The sequence below is a fragment of the Gobio gobio genome, assembly GCF_949357685.1.
Source record: "Gobio gobio genome assembly, chromosome: 1".
NCBI classification, from domain to species: domain Eukaryota; kingdom Metazoa; phylum Chordata; class Actinopteri; order Cypriniformes; family Gobionidae; genus Gobio; species Gobio gobio.
In genome coordinates, this window is record NC_137097.1 from 63,420,901 (window position 1) to 63,437,331 (window position 16,431).

General features: G+C 41.2%; 1 long non-coding RNA gene across 1 annotated transcript in view; it reads right to left on the bottom strand.

Moving 5' to 3' along the window:
• LOC307137213 overlaps positions 1-16,431 on the bottom strand; it is a 97,493-nt gene that overhangs the window by 2,052 nt on the left and 79,010 nt on the right. The window contains exon 3 of the long non-coding RNA XR_013817888.1: positions 4,047-4,257. This is a non-coding gene — a long non-coding RNA (uncharacterized lncRNA). The remainder of the gene's footprint in view (positions 1-4,046; positions 4,258-16,431) is intronic.

A 16,431-nucleotide genomic window follows, 5' to 3' on the forward strand; every position in this document is an offset into this window, starting at 1 on the left:
CTGACTGGGTTGACATTTTTGACACACCCACCAAGCGAGAGAAAACGTATCTCAAACCCCATTGCACACCGTTTCCAGGAAACATGACCAACCATAGCAAAACGTTGCGCACCGGTTTGAGCTTGAACGTGCCCCAGGCCACCTTCTTCCATTGCTCTGTGGTCCAGTTCTGATGCTCACGTGTCCACTGTTGGTGCTTTCAGTGGTGGACAGGGGTCAGCATGGGCATCCTGACTGGTCTGCGGCTATGCAGCCCTATACACAATAAACTGAGATGCACTGTGTATTCTGACACCTTTCATTCAGAATCAGCATTAACTTCTTGAGCAATTTGAGTTACAGGAGCTCGTCTGTTTGATCGGACCACGCAGGCCAGCCTTCGCTCCCCACATGCATCGATGAGCCTTGGCACTGTTGCCGGTTCATCTCTGTTCCTTCCCTGGACCACTTTTGATAGATACTGACCACTGCAGACCGGGAACACCCCACAAGAGCTGCAGTTTTTGAGATGCTCTGACCCAGTCGTCTAGCCATCATAATTTGGCCCTTGTCAAACTCGCTCAAATCCTTACGCTTGCCCATTTTTCCTTTTTCTAACACACCAACTTTGAGGACAACATGTTCACTTGCTGCCTAATATATCACAAGTATACACTCACCTAAAGGATTATTAGGAACACCATACTAATACTGTGTTTGACCCCCTTTCGCCTTCAGAACTGCCTTAATTCTATGTGGCATTGATTCAACAAGGTGCTGTAAGCATTCTTTAGAAATGTTGGCCCATATTGATAGGATCGCATCTTGCAGTTGTTGGAGATTTGTGGGATGCACATCCAGGGCACGAAGCTCCCGTTCCACCACATCCCAAAGATGCTCTATTGGGTTGAGATCTGGTGACTGTGGGGGCCATTTTAATACAGTGAACTCATTGTCATATTCAAGAAACCAATTTGAAATGATTCGAGCTTTGTGACATGGTGCATTATCCTGCTGGAAGTAGCCATCAGAGGATGGGTACATGGTGGTCATAAAGGGATGGACATGGTCAGAAACAATGCTCAGGAAGGCCGTGGCATTTAAATGATGCCCAATTGGCACTAAGGGGCCTAAAGTGTGTCAAGAAAACATCCCCCACACCATTACACCACCAGCAGCAGCCTGCACAGTGGTAACAAGGCATGATGGGTCCATGTTCTCATTCTGTTTACGCCAAATTCTGACTCTACCATCTGAATGTCTCAACAGAAATCGAGACTCATCAGACCAGGCAACATTTTTCCAGTCTTCAACTGTCCAATTTTGGTGAGCTCGTGCAAATTGTAGCCTCTTTTTCCAATTTGTAGTGGAGATGAGTAGTACCCGGTGGGGTCTTCAGCTGTTGTAGCCCATCCGCCTCAAGGTTGTGCGTGTTGTGGCTTCACAAATGCTTTGCTGCATACCTCGGTTGTAACGAGTGGTTATTTCAGTCAAAGTTGCTCTTCTATCAGCTTGAATCAGTCGGCCCATTCTCCTCTGACCTCTAGCATCAACAAGGCATTTTCGCCCACAGGACTGCCGCATACTGGATGCTTTTCCCTTTTCACACCATTCTTTGTAAACCCTAGAAATGGTTGTGCGTGAAAATCCCAGTAACTGAGCAGATTGTGAAATACTCAGACCGGCCCGTCTGGCACCAACAACCATGCCACGCTCAAAATTGCTTAAATCACCTTTCTTTCCCATTCTGACATTCAGTTTGGAGTTCAGGAGATTGTCTTGACCAGGACCACACCCCTAAATGCATTGAAGCAACTGCCATGTGATTGGTTGATTAGATAATTGCATTAATGAGAAATTTAACAGGTGTTCCTAATAATCCTTAAGGTGAGTGTATACTAACAGGTGCCGTGATGAAGAGATATTCAGTGTTATTCACTTCACCATAAGTGATCATAATGTAATGCCTGATCAGTATATATAAAAAACTATATTTGGAAGGAAATTAGGAAGTAAAAATCATTTTTCTCTATCATTATCTCTGATTTTTGGAACCCATTATAAATAATTCATCCAACACTTTGAGGCACACCGACTGTGTTCTGTTATAGTTTTCTGTGAAATTTTAAATAACCAAAGCTTGATTAGATTAAATGTAGTTGCTTATCCAGTTTCACAAGAAACAACTCGCAACATGAAGGAGGGATTTGGACATGTTTGTTGGCTTTCTCTTTAGCACTTCAGCACATTCATGATAAGGTGTGATAAGAATGCTTACAAGATTAGGCAGTCATACTAAACACCAATAATTAATAAAGAATACTTCACATGTCCACGATCTCCTCTACAACCTCATTTTCATTTACCACATATAACCTACCAACATTCATGCATTACAAACAACACAGCGGCTTTCATGTGGAGCGTTTTTGCGTTTCAGAGGCTGATGTGATTTTGCTGGGCTTTTAGGAGAGAGTCAGAGCTGCTGAGTCTGATTGGATTAGAGCAGTGAGAGATGGGCGCTCTGGGCTTGCGCTTCCATCGTTTAGTGGGCTCCGAGCCCCAGGGTAACACTCCCAGCCCCTCAGGTGGCAAGGGCTTGGAGGAGCAGAAGGGTGGGGGTCGCAGTTGGGTTGGTATGGTGGTTCTTGCAGCCTCTCCACATAGTTCTGGGCCATTTTCGAGTAATGGATATTGGCCTAATTTGGCCCTGCATGCATTATTTGGCATCTTCTCCCCCTCACTGTTTTTCCTCTTCTGCCTTTCTGTGTTTTCTCCGGGCTATTATTAGAGCAGACAGGCTGGTGGGAGGAAGAATCTGACATAGACATTGCTTGTCATCTTTTTACTTATTGATTCTCTTCAGCTTGCCATGCGCCGCATGCATGTGTTGGCACGCACACCCTAGCGCGTGAGGCGCAACAAACACATGCATAAACATGGAAGATATTTCCCAGTTCCTCGCCTATACATTTTCTCATATGACGGTGCTGGCTGTGGGTGGGAGTGAAGGCCTCATGTCTTCTAGGGAGCATGTTTTACACCCGATCTTGTTAAATATAGAGATTCTGTTATTAATCTTTCATCTCGACTCGTCTGCGTTGGTATCCAGGGAGAAAACCTTAAATACACAAAGCACCAGAATGCCCTTCTTTCTCTCGCTTTTCCATCTCTTCCACTTGCACAAGCATTCAGTCTCTCCCTCATAACACATAAATGAGCACATCTAGATGCAGCTTGCACTAGAGAAAGCAAAGCAAAGCCCCTCTCTAACATGTCAGTGTACTTGCCTTTAATTACACCTAAATGCGTTCGCACGCTTTTGCATTCAATGCATGATGGACTCGGGACTTAATGGAATTCGGGTTCCTCGGAAATGTTTCGGGCCTAAAAATAATTGTGTTTGAGAGACAAAAACTCCACAACGCTGCACATAAGCCATACATTTTCTATTTATTAAAGGAACGGTCATATTTCTTAAATGTCAGATGGCTCGCCACCCCCCACTCGTGTCTGATTTATCGTCAGTCCCAAAGCACCTCATCTTTCTCCTTCCTGCCTGCCCGCGTTTGGTCTTCAGTGTTCTTTTCCTTTCTCTTTCCCTTCCCGCTTTCCTCTCACCCTACTGTAATGGGAGACGTGCAATCAATAGCACATTAGTCTGGCCGGAAACTCTGCTGGAATTAAATATGAATGACTGAGATTGCAGCTCTACCTGCCACTGAGAGCGCAGGATGAGGCCTCGGAGGGGGAAGGGAGACCGTAAATATCCCACTTATGAGACCAACGATTCAGCTGGGGCGTGTTGCATGCTGCCGAGGTTTTATTCGAAGAATACTGCCGAGTCCTTATCAAGTAAAAGTCAGGGGGGGGACGTTAACATGCGTCATATTTTAGAGCGGACCGAGCGCCATTTATTTATATATTTATATGGCAGACAGTCATTTAAGTGGATTGGTCAGCGCAGGGCACTCTGTAAATTGAACACCGTGCGGCTTTGATCAGTTTTATGGCTGAAGCCATCAATAATGCACAAATGTGCTGAAGTAACATGTTGTTTGATTTACTTTGGAGCTACATTTCATCTTAGCAGAGATGAGGCTGTTTGTGACAGATGGACTGATATTGTTCCCTTCCCCGTCCCACGAGTGAACCCCTCCTTCTCCTGCTTCTTGACAGATGCAGAGGGAGGAACAGGGCCCACTTCTCTTTCTTCTCATTGATTTGGCTGCTTGAACTCGCGTGGACGGCGAGCAGGGCTGTGGGGGTTGGTGTTTCCTGCAGGTCAGGGGGGAAAAATCAGAGTCATGCAAATCAGAGTAATGCTTAGTGGCTTAATGCTTATTGTCTTACAGTCAAAGAGTTACACACAAAAGCTTTCGAAAACACTATGTCTTGGAATGAAGGCGAGAGAAGGCACTTATGGGGGCTTAATTGCAAAGGAACCCATTACTTAAATACTCACATCAGCCTGTCACATATATAGAGCATTCTATTTATTTATTTCAGGCTCTATTTTATAAAATCATAGGTCATTATTTCTGGTAAATTTCTTTTTTCCCTTTATTTAATCTAGAATAAAACAGAACGTATGTTTGTTTATTTATAGATTATCCTTTTCATTAAACCTTAAAGCATTAGTTCACCTCAAAATGAACATTTCCTGATAATTTACTCACCCCAATGCCATCCAAGATGTCCATGTCTTCCTTTCTTCAGTGAAAAAGAAATTACGTTTTTTGAGGAAAACATTTCAGGATTTTTCTCCACACAATGGACTTCAATCGCAACCAATATGTTGAACGCCCACATCTACGCAGTTTCAAAGGGCTATGAAGTACTTCAAATGGTACTGCGTGATCCCAGCTCAGGAATAGGGTCTTATCTAGCGAAACGATCGGCCATTTTCAAAAACAAATTCAAATGTATATAATTTTTAAACACAATTGATCGTCTTGTACTGCTCTGCTACGATCCAGGCATTACGTAACGTGCGTTGAAAAGGTCATGCCGAACGTGGGCGGAAGTACCGCCCCATTGTTTGCAAAGCGAACGTTCGAAGATTAATACAAACAAGTTGCAATTGAAGTCCATTGTGTGGAGAAAAATCCTGAAATGTTTTCCCTCAAAAAACGTAAATTCTTTTCCACTGAAGAAAGAAATGGCATTGGGGTGAGTAAATTATCAGGAAATTTTCATTTTGAGGTGAACTAATCCTTTAAAGGTCCCATGGCATGGATTTTGTATTTTATTTTATAATGTTTTCTGAGGTGTGCTTATATTGTTAGTATGATTTTTACATCATAAAATGTCATAATTTAGAAATAAAAGGCATTTTTTCTATACTGATGTTTGCCCTCTGGTTGAATGCCCTGTTTCAAGGGGCGTGCCTGCTGTGAGAGTTCAGTAAAAACGCCCACTGTTGTGATTGGCTGACATCTTTGCATTTGAAATGAGCGGAGGGGGCGTGGTTTAACGAGGTTAAAACAATAACCATAAAAACAATAAACAAACAAAAGAATTAATCAGAAAATATGACCTAAACTGCATATTCACTAACCAAACACTCAATATAGTATATTTAATAGCAGAACTCCAACAGGTGTTGTGACAAGATCAGGGCTTTTTCTTGCTGAGTGGTTATCGCCAGTGTTGGGGGTAACGAGTTACAAAATAACAGATTACAGTAACGATATTACTTTTTTGGGTAACGAAGTAAAGTAACGCATTACACAAAAAATATTGGTAACTACACTACTTTACTAGACTATAGGAACGCGCTTTCCTGCGTTACTCAAGCCGTGTTTGCCTGTGTGTAAAGATCTGATATGTTTAAGTGCTGCGTGCACCGTTGGCATAGAGCAGTGTTTCCCAACCGAGGTGCCGTCTGACAAGAGCAGGGGTGCCGTGTAAAAGTCCTTCAAATTCTCTCTTTGTAAACTCGTCAATGCATAAAGTGCTGCAGTATGTTCGAATACCAGTCATTTTCGCCGTCATCACAAATGAGAAGTTGCGCGCGCTGTGAGAATATTTTGTCTATGTGCACTCATCTGAAAGCGCGCACACGTCTCACAGCGCGCAAATATTGAGTTCTCTTTCAAGTTTTGCTCTTGAACGGACAAACTCACACAAAAACAGCAGACATAGTCTGTATATGCCTTAAAACGACGCATATCCGAGCATAAGGTCTTAAAGGGTCAGTATTATTAGGTCTTAAAGGGGCAGTTTTATTAGGTCTTAAAGGGGCAGTAGCCTTTACTGCTGTCTGTTTAATGTCAAACAACAAAAGACAAGGGCATCACTCACTGCTCTTGATTGAATAGATTTTGTAAATTTAAAGGATAAATGTTTAATTTATACAGTCAAATATGCAATGTTATTTTACATTTGATTTCTGTACCTGAAAACTAATGTTAGACGTACCTGAAAAACCTGAAAAGCATTGTTTATTCTATTAGTGTCTTTGCTCAATAGTATTTATTTGTGCTGCTGCTTGTATTTAAATTATTTGTTCTTATTATTTTCTTTATCTTTATTTGACAGTAGTCCTTTTTGTTTGTTTGGGGAAACACTGCCATAGAGCCATGATGTTTGTCCATATATCTACATGGTAAATTAAGAAATGGGAAAGTAAAGTAATAAGTAGTGTAGTTACTTTTCAAATACAGTAACTAGTAAAGTAATCTCATTACAATTTACAGATGTAACTAGTAACTAGTAACTAATTACTTTTTTTGAGTAACTACCCCAACACTGGTTATCGCTGTTCTGATGCTGCGTTCACGTCACGTTGTAATACCGTAAACAAAGCTCCACATGCTTACGAATCGCTCTCGCGGTACTTTGATATCAGTCTGCACAGCGCCACTTCAAGTCGAACACACCTTAAATCTGCAGTGGTCAGATGGTACAGCGGTACAAGTCTTGCAAGTTTTACATGTTCTACAAGCACGTGAAGGCTTTTTATAGTTCAGAATTGTTGTGGTAATAATGGCATGGCGTGAATGCAAATTAAACTCTGCATTCAATCCTGGCGAAAATTATACACTTGCAATTTAGACATTTCATAGTCTAAATAGTTCATAGACGTTTCGTAGTTTCAGCATTTGAGGGGGTAAATGTCAAATGGTGACAATTGAAGTGAAGGTACCATTTTATTGTTATCTTTATAGTCCGGATAGTCTGTTCAGGATAAACCCTGATAGTACAGTCGACAATATATAATATGAAGATGCGCAATACTCTAGCCTTTATGTAAACAAATTGTGTGCCGCATTCGTCCAATCAGTGACAATGACACTGCAAATATGCAAATAAGGACATTAACCCGGGGGTTAAAGTACAATGTGGAACGTCAGCTCATGAATACCCAGGATTAATTGTTAATAGTATGAGCAGTGTGAGACGTGAATAAAGATAACCAGGTATTACTTTTACCGAGGGTTTAGTGTGACCCAGGGTTAACTAAGCTATTTCAAGTGTGAAAAGTCCTATGGTCTACACAGACATGGTTTGGAAATATACAGTAACATTGTTTAGTAAATAAATTGACTATAGCTAAATGAGGTGTCCATCTATATACATTACCATTTAAGCTATTGGATATACTGAATTTCTGGATCTTTTGAACACTACTTTTCTGTGAAGCTACAAAATTCAGTAGGCAAGAGCAGGAATCCACAGAAATCTGAATCCGAAATTAATTTACTGCAAATATGATTGAATGTTAAATGCAGGAATGTGTGACTGCAGTGGACATTATCAGTCATGGTTTATCACTAATCAGCTTTTAAGAAGAGTGTGACAGTAGAAGGTAAAATGGCAGTATAGATTTCACTATCTCTGAGTAATTGGCAAGATTTTAACAGATTCTGGAGTCATTAGCCCAACCTCCCACTGCCCCTGGCCCATCAGCAACAGGACAAATTCCATTAAGTGACCAACAGCTGCCCCGTGACAGATGCGGGCCAGTGCCGCTCCTCTCCACCATTCCCTTGGGGGCTCAGGAGGGCGCTGTGGGGGGAAGGCATAAGCAAATATGGCTCTGAGGATGCAACGTGTCAAAGCTTTCCAAGAAACACAATCAAATGAGCATCTGCCCCCTTTACGCGCATGAGCACCGCTTACTGCTGCAGACCTTAAGAAGAAAACCGTGTTCTTACTGCAGACTTAGTGACTCATTCTGAAGTCATTCGCTTCAAAAATAAGTGTACTGGTTATGTCAAACATTTCTTGTGATGTTCTGATCTCACTATGTCTACGAGCACTCTTTGCAGTTGTCATATTATCCTGTCCTTCACTGCAGTAGTGGGTGACAAAGCAAAAGCGGGTCTGATACAGTGAGGAACTTTAAGGAAAAACTATGCTAACTCAAATAATATGATGCAACTGTAAGTGTATACTTGGGCTTATTACATTTTTTGCTTCCCTTTCATCATGCTTTAATTAAATACACTTGTAATTGTACTATGTACTAAACACGTGTAAAATACTTGATTATAATTAAAGTTAATATTTTTTATTATATTTTAGTTTACCTAAATTATTAGCAGTACATTCGGCAGTACACTTTAGTTTCAAAGACAATAGAAATAATTATTTAAAAAAATACATATAATTGTACTTAAGTGGATAAGTGGGTCAACTAATTGCATTTAATATAAATTTAAGCTATACATTTTCCACTATTTAAACTATATTTTCATCTCACTGTAAATAACATGCAATTGCGTGTCTGAAAACATTATTCAGTTCACACTTAAAGGCGTAGTTCACCCAAAAATGAAAATTCTGTCAGCATTTACTCACTCTCATGTTGTTCCAAACCCGTAAGACCTTCGCTCCTCTTCGAAACACAAATGAAGATATACACAGCACTGTTTTCCACTTTTTACAAGTTTTGGCCGTTCATTTACACAACAACTGCGTTTTCTGGGCCTGAAATGTGCACACTTTTGAAAACCGGTTTCAAAGTGCACGTTTTTAAAAACAATCCTATTATCGTCTCCATGTAAACAACAAAAACGCGAATTTGTGAAAAACGTGACGTCATGCGCATGCGTATTACGTGTTCAGTCGATAGACGTGTAGTGTTTCTTTACAAAGTGACATCGCCAACTACTGGCCTGGCAACAGAATACAGCAGTTGTAGTTGTTTTCACGGAACCGTGTGAATGGGGATTGTTTTGATGACCATGTCATCTGTACATGAAAAACTCAAAGGAAAAACGTTTCTGTTTTTAGTACATCATTGTCATGTAAACGTACCCCTAGTCTCTGTCATTAAAGGGTTAGTTCACCCATTCACATTTTAAAAAAAAGTGGAGTGTTCCTTTAATCTTTTATTTTTGGCTACTCTTTAAATGGTTAGTTCACCCAAAAATGAAAATTCTGTCATTAATTACTTACCCTCATGTGGTTCGACACCCGTAAGACCTCCATTCATCTTCGGAACACAAATTAAGATATTTTAGTTGAAATCCGATGGCTCAGAAAGGCCTCCATTGGCACAATATACTGTACACTCTCAAGACCCTTAAAAGGTACTAAAGACGTCGTTACAAAGTCCATCTCACTACAGTGGTTCTAAAATAACTTTATGAAGCAACGAGAATTAGTTTTTGTGCGCAAAAAAAAACCTAAATAACAACTTATATAGTGATGACCGATTTCAAAACACAGCATCATGAAGCTTCGAAGCGTTATGAATCAGTGAGTCGATTCAGCTGTTTGGATCGCAAAAGTCACGTGATTTCAGCAGTTTGGCGGTTTGACACGCGATCCGAATCATGATTCGACTCGCTGATTCATAACGCTTCTAAGCTTCATGATGCAGTGTTTTGAAATCGGTCATCACTATATAAGTCGTTATTTAGGTTTTTTTTGCGCACAAAAACTATTCTCGTCACTTTATAAAGTTATTGTAGAACCACTGTAGTGAGATGGACTTTGTAACGACGTCTTTAGTATCTTTTATGGGTCTTGAGCGTGTACAGTGCATTGTGCCAATGGAGGCCTTTCTGAGCCATCAGATTTCAACTAAAATATCTTCATTTGTGTTCCGAAGATGAACGGAGGTCTTACGGGTGTCGAACCACATGAGGGTAAGTAATTAATGACAGAATTTTCATTTTTGGGTGAACTAACCATTTAAAGAGTAGCCAAAAATAAAAGATTAATGGAACACTCCACTTTTTTTTAAAATAGGCTCATTTTCCGTCTCCCCTAGAGTTAAACAGTTGAGAGTTACCGTGTTAGAATCCATTCAGCCGATCTCCGGTCTGGCGGTAGCACTTTTAGCATAGCTTAGCATAGATCATTGAATCTGATTAGACCGTTAGCATCTTGCTCAAAATAATGACTCTTCTGTAGTTACATCGTGTACTAAGACCGACGGAAAATGAAAAGTTGTGATTTTCTAGGTCGATATGGCTAGGAACTATACTCTCATTCCTGCGTAATAATCATGAGCTTTGAGCCGTACTGACTGAATGGATTCGAAAACGGTTAAACTCAACTGTTTTACTCTAGGGGAGACGGAAAATGGGCCTATTTTCAAAAAAAGTGGAGTGTTCCATTAAGACGTTTGAATTCAATGTTGTTAGGTCAATATTAAACAAGGATTTGATCTTCTGTAAAGTGTAACAACAGCAATTTACCAGGCCGTTGGCATGCTCTGCGGGCATTTGTTATAATCATAGACAGTAAAAGAAATGGACACAGCGACCCCATAGACTTTCACAGAGAAAAGTGAAGTCAATTAGAAGCACTCACTTCCTGATGAAGCGTAATGCGCAGCTGCAGACTGAGCTTGACGACGTAGATGTGACATGAGCAACCTGTCAAAAGTCTTCTAGTAGATGTGCAAAGTCAAAACTGAATCACCGAATCTTGCAGAAACGGAGAGCGTGAGCAGGAGCAACTTTTGGTAAGTATTCTTATTAATTGTTTTGTCATTTTGCATAGTATTTATTTATTTTAATAAATTGCCTCATAGACAGTAAAAGATTGCCTGCGAGCTTCTCCTCCTGTCTATACGGTAATTTCTCTATTGTGCGATAGAGTCGCGTGGTTATGACACAATCGTTAGCCTATTTTTACAAAAACGGCTTCTACGGGGCGATAGTGTAAGATACAAGGTAATGGAGCCTTTTTTTTTTTCTTTAAAAATAAACAATGGACACATTGAGTCTTTAAACGCCTCAGATGTAAAGTTATTCACTGTCAAAGTGACGCCAAAATGAATGGGAGTCAATGGGATGCTAACAGCAGGTGATGGCTTGGTTAGCAAGGGCCGCCCCTATGGAAGATATGCTTTCCGGGTGCTGGATTACCCCCTTGGTTATAATCAAGCGGCAACCTTTCGGTCTCTCTCTTGAATCCAACACACAAGTAGTCTCGCGTAGCCAGACCTTCAGACTGACGGCAGAAGGTCTGGACTCTATCGCAGCTTTCATTGTTCAAGGACAGCCCAAAAGGACGTTTGACTGACATGTGATGCAACCAATCATTTCGTTTTGTCATGTTCAAATGTAAAGTCGATGTCCCTACAATAACAGCCCGGCGTGCATCTATAAATTAGTAATTCAAGAACTTTTTGAAAGTTTACTGCAACAATGGAGACGGTAACTTCACATACTTTTGAAAATCCAACGTTTAGTTCCTGGTTAGTGCTCATTGTCACAGTTGTAAACACGACGGCGTTCGTCTTCCACAAGGGGGTTTGGAGACACGGCATTTGTTTCCAGGTGGACCGTTAAAGAATGTAACACACTCGTCTCGCTGACAGCCTGTAGAATTCAACCAATCAGATGACGACTTCGAAACTCCTGAAGTGTCCCGTATGCATCAGACGTTCAGCCAACAGTCCGTGGGCGTGACATCTGAGGCAGAGACTAACACGGAAGTGACTTAAACTGCAATTCACCGACTGGCCACTAGAGACAGGCTCCAAAAGGTAGTCCAACACTTCACTAAAAGTGGTTTTAGTCTATATAGCTAATTTTGCGCTTCATGTCAGCTGTGAGGGGGGTGATTAAAAAAAAAAAATGAATAACTCATCCATTTTGGATTATCGCAAAAAACAAGCTCTGTGGTCAACAAAAGTTTATGAAAACACAGAATCAACACAACTTTTATGACTTTTGAAGCCTAAATGCAGTCACCAGAATTAAAAAGCTAAAGGTAGGCTATTAACGGATTGCACCGCAATCGCTGGATTTCAACGTCGTAATCACTAAGCTTCCGAAAAAAAATTCAGTTTTTATCTTAAAACTATTAATTCCCAGAAAGTTTGAGTTTATACGTTTATAAGAGCACAATTATGAGCATAATGAGGCTGGAAAAGCGGACTGTGTTTATCTGTTCGCCGTGATGACGTTTAAGCCACTTGTTAGCATCCGCCTTTTTCAAGACACATAACAGCTTCAAAGAATCACGAGTGGGGTAATACTGATGTATTTTATGTCGTATAATAAGACGTGAACATGTCTTGAGCTTGTGTTTACCACAGACTTTATTTCAGCAATTTGACCAAAATCCCTTTCAAAAAAACCCATTGGCTTTGGGACGATGGAGCTGGAAGTGCAAAAATGCTAACTCACTTCCGTGTTTTGGTCTACAAATTATGTCATACCTGCACTACTCAATTATATTATACTAAGTATTTTAACAGTAAATGATTACTTGCTTTTGATACTTTATCTGAACCAATTATTATTGCCTCATTGTTATTACAGTATACCTTAGCCTGACAAGCCAGACCCACATCAAGATGTTTGGTCTGGGAACTCACCATTGGGCTCAATCCGAGGGGCGGGATAAACGGTTGTCTTTCAAATTCCCTCTGCACGCAATAGGATAGCGCTACAACCAACCAGAGCAGCAAAGAAGGTGAAGTGAAGCTAGTTGATAGATTCAACTTTCGCCGTATCCGAACACATCTTCCTTTCTTAAGACTGACTTCAGTGCCGTTCTTTGTCCTTTTCTCAAAGAAAAGCTTAACTCCAAGTCTTCCGGAGTCACGGCCAAAGCCGATTCGAAAGACCGCTGTTCGCCAGCTCCTTTGTTTACGAGTAGCACGCGGAACCGCGTCAACTCTGCCGTCATTATGTTAAGCCCGCCTACTGACTCTATACACGATGTGATTGGCCTGACCAGAGTTTGGTTTTTCCAGCTTGCAAGCCAACGGAGAGTTGCTAGACAACCCTAGCGGCAGCAAATCTAGTTTGTCTAGATTTCTAGACTAATTATACCTATGTATTTTAAGTAATTTTACTGGTTACCAAAACAATCATTAGCGACAGCCCTAATAATGTTATTGTGAAGTTATTTTGCCATGACAGCTGTTTAATTAAAATCGGTCTTCTAAATCTTATTTTGGACCCTTATTACGGACACAATAAAACAAAACAAAAAATGTATATCTTCTTTGTGTTTTGAGTGAACTATTTCTCTACACTTTAAAAAATGCTGGGTCAAAAACAACCCAAGTTAGGTTGAAATTGGACAAACCCAGCAATTGGGTTGTTTTAACCCAGCGGTTGGGTTAAATGTTTGCTTAAAACAACCCAATTGCTGGGTTTGTCCATTTTAAACCCAACTTGGGTTGTTTTAAGTAAACATTTAACCCAACCGCTGGGTTAAAACAACCCAATTGCTGGGTTCGTCCATTTTCAACCCAACTTTGGTTGTTTTTAACCCAGCATTGTTTAGAGTGTATAATATTTTGCATGTTGTTTGGGTCTACGCAGTCCATGGTAATATGGTACTATATTAGTTTTGTGCTATATTTTGGTATTGCATTGGGTCAACGTGCCGTCATTATGTTAAGCCCGCCCACCGACTCTACACACGCTGTGATTGGCCTGACCAGAGTTTGTTTTTTCCAGCTCTCAGGTCTACTGAGAGTTGCTAGACTACACTCGCGGCAAAATACATTTTCTGCCACTAGGGTGCGTCTAGATTTCTAGGCTAATTATACCTATGTATTTTAAGTAATTTTACTGGTTACCAAAACAATCTTAAGTGACAGCCCTAATAATGTTATTGTGAAGTTATTTTTTGCCATGACAGCTGTTTAATTAAAATTTGTCTTATAAATCTTATTTTGAACCCTCATTACGGACACAATTTTTTATATATATATATATATATATATATATATATATATATATATATATAAATATATATCTTATATATATATCTTTTGTGTTTTCAGTGAACTATTTCTCTACACTTTACAAAATGCTAGGTTAAAAACAACCAAAGTTGGGTTGAAAACGGACAAACCCAGCAATTGGGTTGTTTTAACCCAGCGGTTGGGTTAAATGTTTGCTTAAAACAACCCAACCGCTGGGTTAAAACAACCCAATTAAAAAAAAAACAGCATTTTTATAGTGTATAATTTTTCCATGTTGTTGGGTCTATGCAATCCATGGTAATATGTATATGTTCGTTTTGCGCAATATTTTGGTATTGCATTGGGTCATCATGTAAATTCTACTCCCTGAAGTAAAACCAGCGGAGTAGCACTGCTTCATCGCACACCGTATTACGTCATTATATGTAAACATCTTTTTTTTTTTCTCTCTCTCTGCAGGCCTCGGAGGAGCACATATCATAAAAAGAAGGTTTACAGCTGCAAAAGTGATGTCCTGGAGCAAGGCCATAGCAAGCAAGTGGTTAAAGATTTGAATGGAGCTGGCTGCGAGGGTGGGACGGGGAAGGGGGCGTGCTCTGGGCACGGGCGCGTGGCAGAGAGAGCAGGTGGATGACGGGCAGCTGAAGAGTGGGGAGAGGGGGAGGGGCACGTCCATTTTGGAGGACTCTTGGGGTTCAGAGAGACCCTGGAAAAAAAGGCAGCCCCATCTGGAAGCAGGGTGGGGGCTGGGGCGTGAAAGAGATCTAGAGGGTGGCGTCTGACACTCTCTCTTTTGTTCTTCGGTAATGCAGCAAGGGATGAGGGGTGCTCTCCTGCCCGTGGGGGGAGGGGCAGCCAAACAATAGTGCTGGTCGAGGAACTGAAAGCCTTCGACGTGAAGAGGCAGAGGGAAAGGGAAGAAAAGAAAGACATGATGGAAACACCGCCTGCCTACAGTGAATGCAGTCAATTTACAACGCAAAATGCAGAACTATTTTTAATTCTCCATCTGGATGTCACATGTTGCATCACTGCCAACAGAGTGCCACAGAGTTCAAGGATGCATGTTTTCAGTGCACCATCTCAACGGCACACGCCATGGATGTATGTACTGGGTTCGTATGACAGTCGCAATGCGGTAATTCTCTTAATGTAATTGCTCGAATGATGGTCCATTACATCTCCGAGCCAGTCCACTCCCATCGGTACAGGCTGCTCATCCTTCAAGCCCAGCGTAACACACACACACACACACTTCCTAACAAATGACACGAAAATCCCCTGAAAGTCTGCGGCAGAAAAACCCCTAAAGCTTCACAACACCGATCTATATTTATTCCTTGTGATACCAAGCATCAGCTTTTAGTACTGCACGGTGTCTAAAGCCAAAGAGAGGAGAGAGATTCATTAATCTTCATTAGCATGGTATCAGCCCTGGAGTACAGACAGCTGTGAGGGGAATAGACTGCACAAAAACACATAAAGCACACAACATACATGGCAGAAGTGTCTCCTGAAACGCCACACATGCTACCAGCGTCATTCCTTAGGTCAGTGCTGGCTTGTTGTACCTGCACTAGCAGCTCTCCTTGGTGCTGAATTAATGGGGCATGGTGCTGAGCTGAGCTATAGGGAGGAGGCAGCCTGCACTGTATGGTCATACCTCACTGACCGTGGGGGATGGGGAGAGGTTACAGCGGGGAGAAGGAGAGAGGAATGATGGCTTCGCTCTAAACTGATAAATGTGTGTCCTTGGGCGAAGGAAAATGTCAATAAACGTCTCCCGGTAATCTGCTTTTGCGTGTGGAACTTGATTTATGGGAAATGAACATGGATGTCTTGCTATCTGAAGTATTATTATGAGCGTTTTAGCGCTGCTGCAACTATCTCCGTTCAACTAAACAGCGAAAGAAGTGTGAAATTTGAAGAAATCTGGCGTGCAACAATGACTTTCAGATGTCTTTGTATCGGAGCTGTTGTTAAACAAAAGGATACTCAACTCGCATGTCTATATTATTGCAGTGTTTGGTTATTTGTCAAATTGTTCAGCTCGTGTGAAAAGCTCAATATGTGATGTTTTACTTCTGGACAGTGCTGCATCTAGACAATAAGGTGGAGGGTTGAGTCATTATTTCCTGGCCACCGCCTTTTCAGGCTCTATGTCTCCGGCACTTGTGGAGTACATCGCTCTCTGGTGGCCATACAACAATATAACATAGGCCTACATAAATGTGTGGGCCTATTTAAAAGATAAGGTAATATAACATCAGTGATCCCCATGGGGGAAACCGAGGCACTGCTGCGTTAAACTT